This window comes from Dermacentor albipictus, chromosome 5 (genome assembly GCF_038994185.2).
Source record: "Dermacentor albipictus isolate Rhodes 1998 colony chromosome 5, USDA_Dalb.pri_finalv2, whole genome shotgun sequence".
NCBI lineage: Eukaryota > Metazoa > Arthropoda > Arachnida > Ixodida > Ixodidae > Dermacentor > Dermacentor albipictus.
This window is the reverse complement of record NC_091825.1, coordinates 84,401,494-84,418,369: the sequence shown is the minus strand read 5'-3', so window position 1 is coordinate 84,418,369 and position 16,876 is coordinate 84,401,494. Positions and strand designations below refer to the sequence as shown.

At 43.9% G+C, this 16,876-nt stretch overlaps 1 protein-coding gene across 3 annotated transcripts in view; it reads right to left on the bottom strand.

The window, feature by feature from the left end:
• LOC135905792 (neuropeptide CCHamide-1 receptor-like) overlaps positions 1 to 13,043 on the bottom strand; it is a 361,484-nt gene extending 348,441 nt beyond the window's left edge. For all 3 annotated transcript variants that reach the window (XM_065436839.2, XM_065436840.2, XM_065436838.2), the window contains exon 1: positions 12,342 to 13,043. The gene's annotated coding sequence lies outside the window, so the exon portion shown is untranslated. The remainder of the gene's footprint in view (positions 1 to 12,341) is intronic.
• Positions 13,044 to 16,876: the final 3,833 nt, after the last annotated feature.

Below are 16,876 nucleotides of genomic sequence, written 5' to 3'. Positions count from 1 at the left end.
TCGAATAACGCCAGATTCTGAATCATTAATTGATGTATGCATAACGAACCACTATCCAAATTACCTTTCTTCTGTAATTTTCGCCTCAGATTTACGTGATCATTTGCCAGTATGTCGTTTTTTACAACAACATGAAAATAAAAGAAGGCGTTTTCGATGTCAGCCTTCTTTCTGGCGCCAATTTAACGAAGAGAATGTGAGTACTTTTCGCTTAGTGATAGAGAATACAGACTGGTGTGAAATACATTGTAAAAATGACCCCAATACTTCGTATGAGGCGTTTATGTATAAAAGAAAATCGTGTTATGATACTGCTTTCCCATTACAACAAATGAGAAGGTACAAGAAAGCTTGGAAGCAATGGCTAACTCGAGAGATGTATGAAAGTACGCAGAAACGTGAGAAAGTATTTGATACATTTATTCCCTACAGGGATTCTGGTATACTAAATGAATACAAGGAAATAAGAAACAAGTCGACTTCGGACTTCAAGAAAGCTAGAAACAGGTATTATGAACATATGTTTTGCCCGGTACCAAACGATCCAAAGACATTTCGCAACGCAGTTTCTAGGTTTAAAGGAAATCAGCAAAATACAAACCCGAATACTGTAACGTTTGATAGTACCGAATACAGTGAAACTTCCTTGGACAACCAGTTCAATTATCATATTTTACTTGCTGGTGGGACATCCCGCTCTGGTAGTTCATTAATGGAGTCTGAAAAACGTGTAAACTACGGGAGCTCCAATTCTATTTTCCTATCACCTTCTGCTGAAATGGAAGTACTTTCTGTTTTTAAGGCCTCGAAACAGTATACTTAAAGAGGGACAGATGACATAAAAGGAGAATCAATCATAGCTGTTGCTGATAATGTATTGGCTCCATTATGCCATATCTGTAAAAGTGCTTTAGCGAGTGGCATCTTTCCCGATTCTATTAAAATCGCCAACGTGATTGTATTGCATAAAGGAGGCTCCGTCACTGACTTAATTACAGACCGATATCCGCACTTGTGCTTGTGTCTAAATTGCTGGCACAACTCCTAAAGTGCAGACTAACTAAATTACTAAATGAAAAGCATGCCCTTGTGGACCAACAGTTTGGCTTCCGTGAACATAGATGTAGAGAAATGGCACTTCTTAATATCAAAGAAAAAATCATCCGTAATTTCCACATCAAATTACGTATGGTCAGTCTTTTCCTGGATATTAGAAAAGCTTTCGACTCTATTGAACATACCATCCTACTTAAGAACTGTTATGCTATGGGATTAGCGGGATGGCCCCAAAACTGATCCAGAATTACTTCACTGCCAGACTACAGTACACATGTTACAATGGGTTTTGTTCACAAGAGAAAGAACTAGGACTCGGTGTCCCTGAAAGGTCAATTTTAAATCTACTATTCTTTATTCGGTATGTAAACCATAATGTAAACATACCACCTACACCAGATAAAGTCTTGTATGCTGGCGGCCCAAGTTTGTTTTTCTCGGGTAACAGCCTACGTTTGCTAAAAATTGCAGCCAATAGCTGGCTAGACCAACTTTTAGTTTGGTTAGGAGCGAACCAGCTACAATTAAAAGTCAATAAAACTAAATATGTGGTTTTTAAGCCTAAACATAAGCCTGATTATTGTGATATTTGTCTCAAGTTCGATAGTTGTGTAATCGAGCGGACTTCAGCGTTTAAGTTTTAGGTGTACTTTTTGATGAAAACCTGACTTTTACACCTTACGTGACGCTGATTCACACTACTATTTGTAGGTCAATAGGCCTATTGTTTAGGATTAGGTAGCTCGTTCCTGTTTGGATGAAGCGCCTTCTGTATTATTCGTTAAATCAGTCCCATAGTAGTTGCTGCCTGTTGGTATGGGGGAGTACATGCGAATGAAATTTGGATCGACTGATATATCCCCAAAAACAAGCAGTTCGCTGTATTGAAAACTTTGCATCACTCGATCAGGCGGCATTTTTTTTAAACGTGGTCCTTTAAAAATTAATCAACTATATGATTTTAAGCTCGCGATACACATATGAGGTGAACTCAAGGGTACACACTCATTTTTTGTCAGAAATACCTCTCAAGTAACACCCATTACAATTTCAGACATGACCATTTCAGTGTTCCATTTAGCAGGACCAACTACGGTACAAAACTAGCACTCTTAGTCCCATTCTTGATAAATACGCATCCTAACATGATCACTAACGCGCAAAACTTCAGATCACTGAACTGCTTTAAAAATGCTATAAAATTTTTTTGCTTTCCTTTTCTGATTGAGACTGTGCCAATTTGTTTCTTATGTGTTTTATCCGTAGTTATCTTTTGTTATGTAAGTTTGATATTGTGCTTCTATATTTTTATCAATATTTTTTCTTACATATGGTAATCTCCGTTGGACATAAACCTTTCCTACTTAGAAAATTTGCTTAATAATGAAAGTATTAAATGCACGTATGTTTATAATATATGCCACGTATGTGTAATCCATGCTATTGATATGTATGTATGATATATTTTATCCTACTTCCTCACCATTTAGCAACGTGTGGGTGACAGGGCCTTAGTCAGGCAGACAATGTTCTGCCTTCTAGCGTTGCCATCCAAGTCTTTCAGTGCATTTGAAACAATGCTAAATAAATAAAACAATTTAATTACTCTAGTAATATTGGAGCTTGAATAAAGTTCCCTAGGCAGTTTAGGTAGGCAATTATTAAATCACGCAGTGGGTCGAGAACGTGCTTCCTCTCATTCTAAGAGGCGTCTATTGTGGGTCTCGCCTAGATGTACAGATAAGCAGTCGACTATGTCATAAACACTGATGACTAGACCGCACACGTTTGAATATAAACCGAGGGGTAAAATGTAGCTGCTCGCTAATCTCGCTACAATCAAGCTATTTTGATAATCGGACAATGATATCATACGTGTGACTGTGAGCGAATAAATGTTGACAAGCTAGCCTGATCCTGATAAAAAACATACAGCGCACTTCCAAGATCCCTCAGCGAAGTGCACATACTTGCCGCGGTAATTCATGTTGCAATGCATATATGTACCGTGCTCAGCTATTCAAACGCGATGCCGGGAGCTGTTTACGCACCAGGTTTGCAGAAGGGACACCAATCTGATGCATTCTGGCGTACCATGAACGCGAGAGTCTCTGCGATGCATTTTCGTCAGCATTTGCCCTCCCCCCCCATAGCAATCCCCCCATCACTCACCGCCGGCGCCTTTGTGCTCCCAGCCTCGCGTTTCAATTTTTGATCACTCTGCGCCGACTGGAGCCCTCAAGGATATGTGCGTGAAACGTGAGTGGTTATCACATCCATACAATGTGCCCCAGCTAATGTTAGCCAAACTATTCGAAAGAAAAAAAAATATTCTAAGAACCCAGTAAAAGATAGAGTTATAAGACAGAGTTATAAGTTATAAGTTAAAGAGATTTCGGTCGTCGGATGCCTGACGACTGAACACTGTAGGTTTTTAAAGGATAGCTTGCGTAGTGTTTCTCGTTATTTCTTTTTTTTTTATAGCTGAGCTAGTGTGAGCTGGGACACCATGTATGAGCGCGTAGGTGTGATAAAGCTGAGACTAAAATGAAAATTTCGTTGCCTAAAGCATCACGTCCCGTACATAAGACTGCCACAAAAGCGAAGGTGAGTATTGAGCGTTTATGTAAGTAGAGCGAGTCAACTTTTAACAGTCAAGCTATTCCAAATAAATAATTATATGATCTAATAAATTCCTAAATAGCCGACTAAAAGTTCGAAATAAATTAGTGTAATATTCTGGGAGCAACGTAGACGCAATGAATTACTATAATCTAAGGATAAGCGGTTGACACTAGATGTGAGCCAGTTTACTACACGCAGGTAACAGTTGGGCCATCTCATAATGAGGGCGCTCATAAAGGAACACAAGCTGAAGGAAGGAATAAAAAATATGACTATTATGCGCAGTTCAGCACAGCATCCAAGAAACTTGCAAAAAATGGTGACACCTGATGGTCCGATTCCCGATGGGGTTATTATAGATGTACTTCTGACATCTGAATTGATAAGGTTTGCATTAAAGTTGACCCCAAGTCACTTCACGTAAAGGTACTTATTTGTTCTCATAGAAGACGGCCTTGTATATTATTCCGTAATGCCGCATCTGACAAAGTAGTCTTTTAGGTGCAGTTCCTCACAGCTTTGCGCCTTTCCGGCTAGCCTAATCAAAGATCACAAACAGCCACTCATTAGATGCCTCGAAATCGCTGCCGGCTTTCAGGTGCAATTTGCCCACAGGGGCTACACGCGTTACAAATGATCACGCGCTGCGATTGTCGGCGATGATTTTGACAGAGTGACCTTTCTACCCACTAGTCCTCCATTTCCCAGTGTAACGAACGAGACTTGACCTTCTGGTTCAGCTACCTTGTCTTCCCCATTCTTCTGTTTCTGTCTTTCCGCAAGGTCGTGAAAGTCTACAGAAGGCAACAACGCTGACATTTGGCTATCTCCGTACACTAGGCCTCAGCATCATCACAGAAAATGTGGTGTGCGTCAATTCTAAGCGACAACATAGGTGCGCATAAAAAACGCATAAGTAAATAACTCATTCATTACAGGAAAACCCATATCTTTTTGTGTCATTGTTGATGTAAACTTTTTGTGCTGTTCTCACGTTGCTAAACTGTGAAATCAGTTTTTTGTTACCCGTATTTTTTACATTTGTGGCTAGTGAAAATGGTGATCACTGGTAAATTCCAAGCTACATTTGTACAGAGCGCTCATTATCACAATAGTTTGTTTTCCTCTTAAGGCACACCAGTCAGACCTGAAAGTATTTCAGAGCATCCAGATGCAGTTACAGATAAGTTAGCTCAGCCTTCCATGATGTGCTTCTAGAGCTCCTATATCGTTCCACGGTTCCATCGTATACACTGCCGCGGACACTCCATATTCAGCACATTTCGCTGATGCAATGATACCATCTGTCATCTCTTCCAGAAAAAAGACTCCGGCATTCGTTCTTCAGCGTTGAGTGTTGACCACGGGTGTCTTCTATCCTGGGGCACGATCGGAGATCGTTGTTCGATACGCGTTCTGTTCGGTTGCTGAAACGTCACAAAGTGGCAGTATGCAAAATTTGTGAGAACGGGGCGGAGAGAGCAGCCAATCCGCAAGCGGTGAACTCCCCGGAAGTTTACTTCTCTCGTTTGTCGTCGGCTTGCAAACAGTATTCTACAAAACGAAATGTTTTTCGTCTTTCAATGAATGAAATATGTATCTAAAAATGCATTTTTTCTTTTCAAGCTTAAACACGCAAATAGTAGTACGTGTGACTACTACAATTTATAGCTATTAGTTTCTCTGCGATGTTCCTAGGTGGTGTGGCGCACAGCGAGAAGAAAAAAGAAAAAAAGAAACGACGGGAACAGTGGCCACTTTTCAAAAGGCAGCAACAACATTCCAGTGGCTCGCTGGCACCGATGATGGGGCCGATGTCGCTCTACAACCAACGCACTATTTGTTACGAGAAGCAAAAGCGACGCCACAATTCGCTTTCTGCCATTTCTTCAAACGCGTTTTGAACCGCAACCCGCTCTCTGTCCTCCTCGAGCAACGCCAGCGCAACAACCTAAGTGCCCAACGCAAGCGCCATTTTCTCAAATTAAACTATATATTGGATCTGAACGTACCATTGAGCAGACGCAGCCGCGAGTTGGATGCAATCCAATCCACCAGACGCGTCATGCGAAGCCGGTCTCGTAACGAGCATCTGATCGCTCCAAACATCCCAACTCCCACCGGGTTCGGCGCCTAGCAGACGACGTGCTCGGTTGCACGATGATTGACAGGAGCGTGTCGTCATTTTGACGTCACCAAAAACGTGGCCGCGCCCCGCTGCTGGCGACGTCTGCGCGGAGCAGGCAAATCGCGCTCGCCGGTAATCGAATGAACGCGCCGAACAACGATCGCACCCCTGTTTCAGTTCTTGAGCATGACAGTAGTTAGTGTCATAGTTCCTGCAGTGATCCGAAGTAGGACTTTCCGTCGCAGGAGCATCCGTGAACGCAGTTTTTGTAGTCAGCCGTATTGAGCGAGTGTGGCTCTGCAGACAAAAATCCAGCTTGTCCCTTAGTCCACATTCGTCATGAAGTAATCAACTCTGTGCCACTTGCATGCTATCTACTTTAACCGACTTCACTTATGCGACTTCGAATCTTCTACATAGATCAACTCCGAAGTAGTGATTACACCTCAAACATCAATAACCCAATACGTTCAACATTTCTAGCACACCAAGGCTAACGCCGCATTCATAATTCCGGTAGTCCACAGCAAGTTAATAATTGCTGGGCTATGCCTTTTTGCTTTCACGCATGCAGCTCTACTGTCTATTTTATCACCTATTCGTCGCGGGCGCTACTCATACCTTTTGTCACAAATGCAGGAAGCGTATTTCAGTGGCTATAGTAAACCATTTTGTTATATACGGCAGCGATTGTGCCGACAAGGCTGCTTGCGCGCCATATGAAGGAGCCTACTGCGTTTCCACCTTTTGTCCAGAAAGCATGCATGATCGCAGCTTAGCAAGACTGCACTCGATATCACTTCACCCCAATGACATTCGCCTGATCTCACACGTCATCGGTTGCATTCGCATTCCACTCCTCTGTATGCGGCACGTTGTGCCTAGACTCCAACGGTGCGAAGCAAGTGACTCCGCCATTCGCACTTGGGCATTGCATTCGTCATTGCATTCTCATCCTTGGTTGGATGGCCGACAGCAGTGACTGGAATAACTGTGGCCAACAAAAAAACTGGCACAACACCGTATTTGCGGCGTGCTTTCTCCGAAGATCAAATGCTTACACACCATTCCAATTCCCCGCGCGATTCTTAGCCAGCTATATGAGACACGTTTTCTGAGAGCAAGTTCTTGAAACTAGTCTCGCACATGGCAATAGCAGCAAAAAGCAGTAAGGCCCCTGATACGGTTTTTGAAGTTAGCTGGACTGAACAACTGTGACACCGTACTGAACATTCCACTTTTTGGACACAGTTCAGTGCTGCAAGAATGTGTTCTCAATACACTATTCGATCTTTGCCCTCCTGGGCATCTCGCCCAGTGCAAGTAGCCAATATTGATTAACATTGCTACTTTTTCTAGTCATTGTGCGGGTATGAGGAGTTTATCGAATGTCACCTCTGTGTCAGCGGTCAAGAACAACGCCTTTCATTCTGCATCACGTTAGATCACCTAGATTGGAGGTTATTTTCGGTGACAAGAACATCTGAAACGGAGCCACATGTTCCCATGCACAGCAAGCGATACGTTTATTGTTGCAGTTTTTCAAGCCTACATACCTCAGCTACTGACCTCGATTTTGATGTGCGCCTCTGGGCGAAGTAACGCCCTCAGTTCTTTCTCTCCTTTCGTTCCATACATCACTTAATCCCCTTCCCCCACGCGTAGTGTAGAAAACCAGACGCGCGTCTTGTTACCATCCATGCCTCTTCTACCTCATTTTTTTTTCTCTTTATTTCTCTCTCTCTCTATGTGAAAGATACAGCAGTTAGGAGCATCTCAACAATGTTAACAGTCTTCTACGGCAGCAATAATGTAGTATTAATGATAACTCAGCGAGAGCAACCACATGCCATAAAGCGCGCCAGTATCTAACCCTTCCACGTCCATGGTGATCATTGCGAAGTCATGCAGGAGTTGGTAAAACACTTCGACGTCCTAAACATGCCTTTTTAGAAACGGAGGAGGGGGGACTACCTGAAAGAAATAAGGTTGTTCATGTTTTTATTAGCAAGCCAGGTGGCTAGCTCTGCATTCATCATTCAAGTTTAGCTGAATTTACTCGAGGCTCACTGCTTCTGGCATGAGTACTTAGCATAACAGGATTGAACTGTAAAGTGAATGCGATATTAGAAGATGTAGCCAATTATAATAAGCTGAATAATTAATGCTAAATCAGTCGAGTGAGTGAGTAACTCGTGCCCGTTTGCTCGCAGTTTGATGCAGAGCCATGTCATGAAAATTTGCCGCCTGATTGAAAATATGGAAAACAACATACCGAAATGTACTGGTCTTTGTGTAATATTGAATATTTAGTTTTAGAGCGCAACCCTTTACTGTTTGGGTGTCCTCTAAATGTATCCTAATGCCAAAATCTGTAATTGAAGTACAGTACCATGGACACTCAGATCCGTAAGTCAGAAATAGTATTTAGAGAAACGACGTCCCTTTCACCGCGTTTTCCAGCATATTACAAACTTTAGTATGCAGAATAGCATTTCCTTTTTTTTTGTCTACTGGGCACTTTCTATATTTCTTCTTTTCTTCTTGTACCTGGCTTTATGGGTTGCCGCTGTGTATCCGATTTATTGTTCTGTTTCTTTTTTTTCTGATGAGCAGTGCCGCACTGCCTCTCTCTTTCTTTTTGAAAGTTGTTTTCAAACTGAAGTTTCTAACTGAGCTGTACGAGTTTTAGCAGTACTGTAATTTATTTTTGTATACACTGTTAGTATAACGGCTAGACACAGCTTGCACAATTAAGAAATTAACGTTATTTCGTGCTATAGTCACAGAAATGAAATGTCCTACACGCCATTTTCATTTCTGTAATCTGGTACATTGCACAATAAAAAAAAACAAGGGGAAAGTGAGCTCGATATAACAGGGAGAGTGAAAAACAGGTTGAAACGGGATATTTATTCCTCCATTTCTTCTTTATTTACAAAATCTACAGTAAATATTACATAAAACTTTGGTTAGTACTTTAGAATTTATGTTATAGGAGGCTTCTTAGTAACTGCAAGTAACATCTTAGTAGCGGAAAAGCAAACGCCTTCATATTTATGCCTCTTGTTTTGTTGACTCTGGCCACGGTTGTTGGAGTGCCCTAGTGCTCGCAATGGACTATCTTAACTGTGGTTATCAATATAGAGATATTTTACAGAAAACAAGACATCAAAACTTCATTTCCGCCAGAAGAATATATGGCGCGTTTTCTCGGTAATAGTGCTCTGCACTTTGATCACTTTCCGCCTCTTGCTTAGTTCATTACTGCGTTTTTTATCTGTTATCGGCGAAGAACTAACCAAAAAGTAGTTTGCTTTAGTAAAGTTTTCCTCGGTCCCTTTTAACGAAGTTATAGTTTCTGGCAAGTCCGAAGCAGTTACCGACATATCTGCGGCTTGAGTCGCGCTTCCCTTTTGTGTGTGTGGTGTTTTTTAGTGATCGCTCGGTGCATGCTAGTAAGAAGCAGTTATATATTTCAATTCAGGTACCGAGGCTTGGGCCCGTCCCTTGCATGCACCTGAATGCGGGATTTCAAGTCATCTTAAGCCATGTTGCATGCGCACATCTATGAAGGAATGAGGGCCGGGAGAATGTAAGGAATTCTCTTCGAATTCTGGGCACGTATAATGTGAGGATTGCTTTCGTTCGGGTAAATTAATTTCTTATCAACCATCGTTTACGGGGCTGCCGAACTCGGTCATACTGAGATGGGAGCACCGCTCGGAGCACTGACTGAGCGCGAAAAGGAATGTTATCGGCACAGAATCGTTACATTATACCAGTCCAGTTTTTCCTTGCGCTTCTACTGCGGTGCAACAGCCGCTCCGCCAACGCTGCCACAAATAGCGGGTGGTCGCGAGCTGCGGAATATAAAAGACGAATAGAATCCAAAGACGGGAATCGTTGCACTAAGCAGCTTGTGTCTACAGAAGGCAAAGGTAAATAAATGTTGGCTGAGGAAAGACAAGTGCAGAGCAACAGACGCTGCAAACTCGCTCTCACCCCCTTTTATTATATTTCAGTAAACATCACCGAAAGGTCATGCAATGAGCAGGCCTGAGTCAATGTAACGATTACATTTCCATCGCTTTCCATTCAGCGCTTCGTCGGTGGCTCAAACGGTGCTCCACCTATATGCCATCACTGCAGGCTCGACCAGTTTTGAGTGAGGTGCGATAAGAAGAGACAAGATCGAGCAAAGGGAACCGCTAAGTATGGACAGGCTAAGGTAAACGGCTGGCACAAAATCGCTCTCAGCAACGGTATTGCACAAGGTAGGCGCAAGATATGCCAATATATGTTATAGATGTAGTGCCGGCTGAAATATTATACTGAGACACGTTGGCAGATGAATGCCTTAATAGTTTTGCAAGTCGGTACCTATTGCTGAAGGTACCGCTAAGTAGGTGAAAAAAAATCTGTTTGCTTCAATATTAAGGGTTAGATGCCAGAAGCAGGTCATCGGTGCACGTCTACAAAGTTACCATCTTTCCATGTTTGATATCCAAAATAGTGATCTTGTTTGCATAAGCGGAACACGAAGATGTCATATCGTGTGGCAAGTTGCCATGTTCGCATACTCCAATAAATATGCAGCCCCACATATTTCCAAGGAAATGTTCAAATTTTCTGTCAAGCTGGATTCAACAGATACAGCATATCTCTTTTTCGCGTTTTCTGCGTAACACTACGTCTGCATTTTAAGCCCACTTGAGTAGAACTTGTTGCCGGGCCAGTTGGTTGGGATTTAATGAATACGTTGTTGCGCCAAAAAAGCAAAATAAAGACTTGGGAGGGATGAGTACGAAACGACGCTCTTTCGGCGCTCATTCTGTCGTTCCGTACTCTTCCTTCCCAAGTCTTTATTTTCCTTTTTTGGCGCAACAATGTATTCATTAGATTTTAAGCCTATTTTAATGTTCAAATTTTTTCCATTTATTAAGAAGGTCATGCCGATTCTTTGGAAATCCTCCTGTAGCAGGAATTTTAAGTGAGGGAGCTGACATCGCTAAGGAAGTATTGACATGACATTACTGAATTGTCATCTTTCGGGAAAAACCCTCTGGGACTTATAAAAAGATACGGGCAAGCGTTAGATCGCCTTACAAATGATTAACTCAATTGTTTCTACAAAGTTGTTCTGATACCCACGAGGTAAACGCATCATGACCTCAAGATAAACTGCCCCACTCCACTCGTGTCATTGGTGTGGTTGCCACACACATGCGCGACCAAAAGCCTTATTTTCTTTATTAAGCAGCACAGCGATGCCTCAACTTACGGTCCCCCGACGTTAGCAAATTCCACTCTGCGTCATGACCTCTCGGTATGGTCGATGACGCCAGGTCCGTCATTCCCAGATAACTCCATCATGGAATTGAAAAACGCGACGCATAACCAACATTCCCACTTTCTAAGCGTCATCGTCTTACGCGCGAGTGATAACGTTTTTACACTTGAACAAAAAAAAAAATGAAATGGGTCAGTGCGATCCGCGAATGTGTGCTGCGGCCATGCCGGCGCGCGCGACACCCAAGAAGCGTCGGCGATTGTTAGCTTATCGGAAAAAAAAAAGGTATAAACTAGAGGCGAGGCCGGGGTGGAATCACCTATCACACACTGCACACGCTTTGGCCGTCCTTGTAGCAGCCAACTCTGCTGGTCGCGCGGGAACGCACCCGGTGAAGGTCTGCAACACGACGCGTCTTGCTCGAAAACACGGGTCTGAGCTGTTTTCAGAGCGCTAAGCCGCTTCAGAAATGTGCGCACAAAAGAAAACGAAAGAAACAAAATGTTAAAGGAAACTTTAGTGATAAACGACAAACAAGCAACGGAAACTAAAATCAAATGAAGGCGAAAGTGAATACACGCCGATTTTATCGAAGAAGTACGTGTGCCCCCATTCAGCGGTAAATGGGACACCGTGGAGACGCAGGCGTTCCGAGAACTCGATTGAAATGCACAAGTTGTAGAGTGTCGGCTAGTTGCAGGGAAGTGCACTATAACTCAAGCTTCAGAGTGTTTGCAAAACCTCCGTTGGCGCAGATTTTTCAAATTAGACACTTTATTATCGATTTTCATAGTTAGTCACGGAACCAGTGGCCGGCGCATTGCAATGAAGATTGAAAGGAATATCTTCAGCCAATGTCTTCAACTTGTTTACCGACTATACCCGAGATTACCGAGTATGGCTCTCCGCACCATAACTTATCACTTCATCGTATCACCCGTACCATCGGTCGATAGTAACTTAGCCGTCAGTGACAATCCCAGCCATAAAAAAAAAAAAACACTTACGGATACCTTCATAGGGCGGTGTTGAAACGATGTCACTAAGGTGTGCATTCCAAAATCGTAATTTTTATCTCTCCAGACTTAATCTCAACCACTGATGCCAGAAAAAAAAATCATAATTATGATTTCGCAGTTCATAGCGAAAGCGGAAATGCAAGCTGGTGATCAGAGAAGAATGACCTGGGACGGATATGTTAAAAAAAAATGCGGAAGGTTCACAAGCTTTGTCACTCACCTTAGAAGAAGTTCCCGACGGAGGAATGACAAGCGATGTAGACTGACTCCAGAGGCGGCGAAAGTTTGGCAAGTTCCGCGAGCACTGTTCCGTATCGATGCTCTAAGTGAACGCCAGACGAGAGTCGGGCCACTTCCTGCTCTTCCGTTTCCCTAAGGGACGATCCGGGAATCCGGTAGCTTGTGTTCTCCCCAGGCAGGTTAAGTGGCACAAAGGATCCCACAAGCAGGGCAAGTATTCACAGCAGATGTTGGTGCTCCGGGAGCAAGTATGTGACGCAGATGCATCGGCGTCAAGCGTCGTCAGCGTCGGCCGGGGCAAATGAGTCGGCCACCAAGAAGTCAGTTATCCGGGACACAACTCAGAGACGAACCCGTGCATCTGTATCTTTGCGTCGTCGGTGCATGCGCGCCCGAACTTGGAAGACCACAATCGCGGAGTCAGAACAACGCGTGCAGGTCGCCGCGCTACGGATAAATCGGTGCCAAACTTTTTTTGGCGGGGAGTGGGGGTTGGGAGGCGGAAGGGCACAGACCAAAAATTTGCGCAGAGAAGGTGGCAAGTGCTTCCGACGAGACGAATACTCAAGGAGCGAAGCCAGCACACGTAATGTACCAGAGGCCCCCACCCACACTTTCGGTTGCCGATTCCGGGGCCGAACGTCACCGAGTGAGCGTCAGGCGCGCACAACCGGCCGGTTCGGAGCACGAGCGCCGAATGCGCGACCAGTTGGCGGCCCCGCGGCACGGTGGAGCGAAGTGGAGAGAGCGTGCGCGCGCTTCGGGGGAGAGGGATGGCGAGCGACCGCACGCACTTCGGGCCGCGCTACCGGGCGCCGGCGCGCAAATCGTCACCGGCACCGGAGCAGTTTCCTATTCGGAGATTGGACGCGGTGCGCCCGAGCTAGGCTCCCTTTCTCAGTGCTCTGTATTTCGCCCTTCCCACCGTCTCGCACTTCCTTTCTCCTCACATCCCGCAAGTGGCTAGAGCTTCCCGAATCCTGCCGTTCCGAAACGATGAGTCTGTGATCCTCGAAGGAAAAGTAGAGCAGACGGGGAGGTAAAAAAGTTCTATTTATATATCCGCATCTGCTGTGCGCCAAGTTATTACACTTGTCGCTCTTTTATGGGAAGTTCCTTTAGCGCATGCGTTTTTAAATTGTAATCTCGAGCGGCTTTAGATTGTGCTTATGTAATGCAAGTGAGGGATTCCTTGTTCGGGTATGACATTTTATCATCGGAAGGCCGCGCTACTCTACAAAAGAATTTACGCTGGTGGAAATCTCATTAATGTTGCTTTTCTGAGCGGAGTCATTACACAACCAAAAAAAATCACAGTTTTGCCTGAAAGGCGAAGTATCGATTGCGATGGCAAAATAGAGGACAGCTAGCTATACGAAATATAATCAGTAACTAATAATAACGAATAACCAATAACTAATAATAAGTGACGGGAAAGCTTACGTCGCCAGGCAAAGCAGTCGCACTTGCAAGGTGATTCAGTTGTGATAGAACGCCATTTTACTCAGTAATAAACTCTGATTACCCTAAATGGTCGTAAGATATTTCCAACATAAACAACTCGCACCCCTGGCGGCTGTGCGAGCGTGCAAAAGGCGCTTACCTTAACCTGTATTGCCAAATATCTAATATCTCAGCTAAAGAACTAGAATTCAGAAGAAACAGATTCTACTTGCCCCACTGTGCGGTACGCTTTCGTCTGTATTGGTGTTCTATGGCAGTGTCATTCTTTATAAGCTTGCTAAATTTGAAGAATGGTAGGTTATGGGACAGTTAAGAAAAAGAAGAACTTGAGATTTCTGCGGACAGACAACTGTCAACTGCAAAACAACCGAGAGCCGCTTCTTTGGCATCATAAGTCAATCCGACCTTTCAGTGATAACTACAACCCACCCTTGCGCAGGGCCTCTCCTCTCGGCAAATCTTACATTTTCGTTCTATCTCACTGCTAACCAGTTAACCTTTCTTCAAATCATCAATGATCTGCTCTCTATCTATATGCACGCAATCTCTGCAACCTCTGTAATCTCTTCTCTACATTCACCTTCCCATATTGAGTTATTGGAGTATCTGAAACTTGCTTGAGTAACCACGATAAACAACTTTCCTGCTTTTCTAATTTTGTTGCTGAATACTCCAATCGTCCCTTCAGCAGCCACGGAGGCGCAGCACAATACAGTGTGTTTCACGTAACTTGCGCCAAGGATTCAAAAAAAGTGGTTAGCCGCAGCTGAATGAACCCAACAGCATATGGCTTGCCGTCATGTGGCTCTCCTTAGAGTATTTTTATATTCCGCTTCGTTAGTTAATTAACTAAGATTAATTATGCAGAATATTTATTATTCACTTTGGGGCCAGGCGTATGCGTTTCTATAAATTGTAGAGGGGTGTCCAACGACCACTCCAATTTTTTGTGGCAACGTACATGCTGCTGTGGCATGTACATGTGGCAACGTACATTTCTCTATCCATCAAGTGATAGAGAAATGTGCGGAATATAGCCAACCCTTATATATAGCTTTCATTGATTACGAGAAAGCATTTGATTCTGTCGAAACCTCAGCAGTCATGGAGGCATTACGGAATCAGGGTGTAGACGAGCCGTGTGTAAAAATACTGAAAGATATCTATAGCGGCTCTACAGCCACCGTAGTCCTCCATAAAGAACGCAACAAAATCCCAATAAAGATAGGCGTCAGGGAGGGAGATACGATCTCTCCAATGCTATTCACAGCATGTTTACAGGAGGTATTCAGAGACCTGGATTGGGAAGAATTGGGGATAAAAGTTAATGGAGAGTACCTTAGTAACTTGCGATTCGCTGATGATATTGCCTTGCTTAGTAACTCAGCGGACCAATTGCAATGCATGCTCACTGACCTGGAGAGGCAAAGCAGAAGAGTGGGTCTAAAAATTAATCTGCAGAAAACTAAAGTAATGTTTAACAGTCTCGGAAGAGAACAGCAATTTACAATAGGCAGCGAGGCACTGGAAGTCGTAAGGGAATACACCTACTTGGGGCAGGTAGTGACGGCGGATCCGGATCATGAGACGGAAATAATTAGGAGAATAAAAATGGCTGGGGTGCGTTTGGCAGGCATTCTCAGATCATGAACAGCAGGTTGCCATTATCCCTCAAGAGAAAAGTATAGAATTGCTGTGTCTTACCAGTACTCACCTACGGGGCAGAAACCTGGAGGCTTACGAAAAGAGTTCTACTCAAATTGAGTACGACGCAACGAGCTATGGAAAGAAGAATGATAGGTGTAACGTTAAGGGATAAGAAAAGAGCAGATTGGGTGAGGGAACGAACGCGAGTTAATGACATCTTAGTTGAAATCAAGAAAAAGAAATGGGCATGGGCAGGACATGTAATGAGGAGGGAAGATAACCGATGGTCATTGAGGGTTACGGACTGGATTGCAAGGGAAGGGAAGCGTAGCAGGGGGCGGCAGAAAGTTAGGTGGGCGGATGAGATTAAGAAGTTTGCAGGGACGGCATGGCCACAATTAGTACATGACCGGGGTTGTTGGAGAAATATGGGAGAGGCCTTTGTCCTGCAGTGGGTGTAACCAGGCTGATGATGATGATGATGACATGCTGCTGGGCGATGTTTTTCAGCGTTTCAAGAAAGCCCGCGAAATATGAAATAAAACCACGTGACTGCGCTCGTTTGTTATCGTATTGCAGCTCTCTTCAATCGCGGTTCGTGCGAAAGAACCGTGCGCGCGGACCGTGGCGAAGCTAGTGGCCACTGCTCTAGGAGTCGGCTTCACAGTGCGTCAGCATCTTTGGCGGTGGCCCACGGAAAGGAAGCGCCGTCGTCCCTGATAAGCGACAGACTATTGACGCATGGTAGAGAGCGCTGCAATACGATAGCAAACAAGCGCAGTAACGTGGTTTTATTTAATATCTCGCGGGCTCTCATTCAACGCCGAAAAAGATGGCCACGCAGCCCGTACGTTGCCACAAAATATTGGACCAGTGGTTGGACCCCCGCTACAACACATAGAACCCTACAGAAACCCAACCATGCGCTTGGCTCCAAAGCGAATATCAAAAACTTTTGATTATTGATCTTGGTTAAATAACCAATTAAGTGGATATAAATATACTCTAAGGAGTGCTACGTGACGCCAAACCATATGCCGTTGGTTTCATTCAGCCGTGGCTAATCACTTTTTTTTAAATCCTTGGCAGAAGTTAGGTGAGACACAAAAGAAACGATCTTGTGCTTAGCGTAATTAATTGTAAAGATGTTAGGACTGTTCTAAAAATGACTGCCTTAAGATCGACAAGAAAAACCTAATAATTCTTCTTCACCTTCTTCATCAGCAACGGATTTTTGTGCTGCTCTTCATAAGGTTACGGGAGTCGAAGCCACCAAATACGAGAATGTAACAAGCATAGGTGACAAAAACATTACCCTTGCTGCAGAGTACGCCTTCTTTTTACGTTATTCGGGTTGTTTTAATGACTTTGCTGATGAATATTTAATTTAAGATAGGTACATTA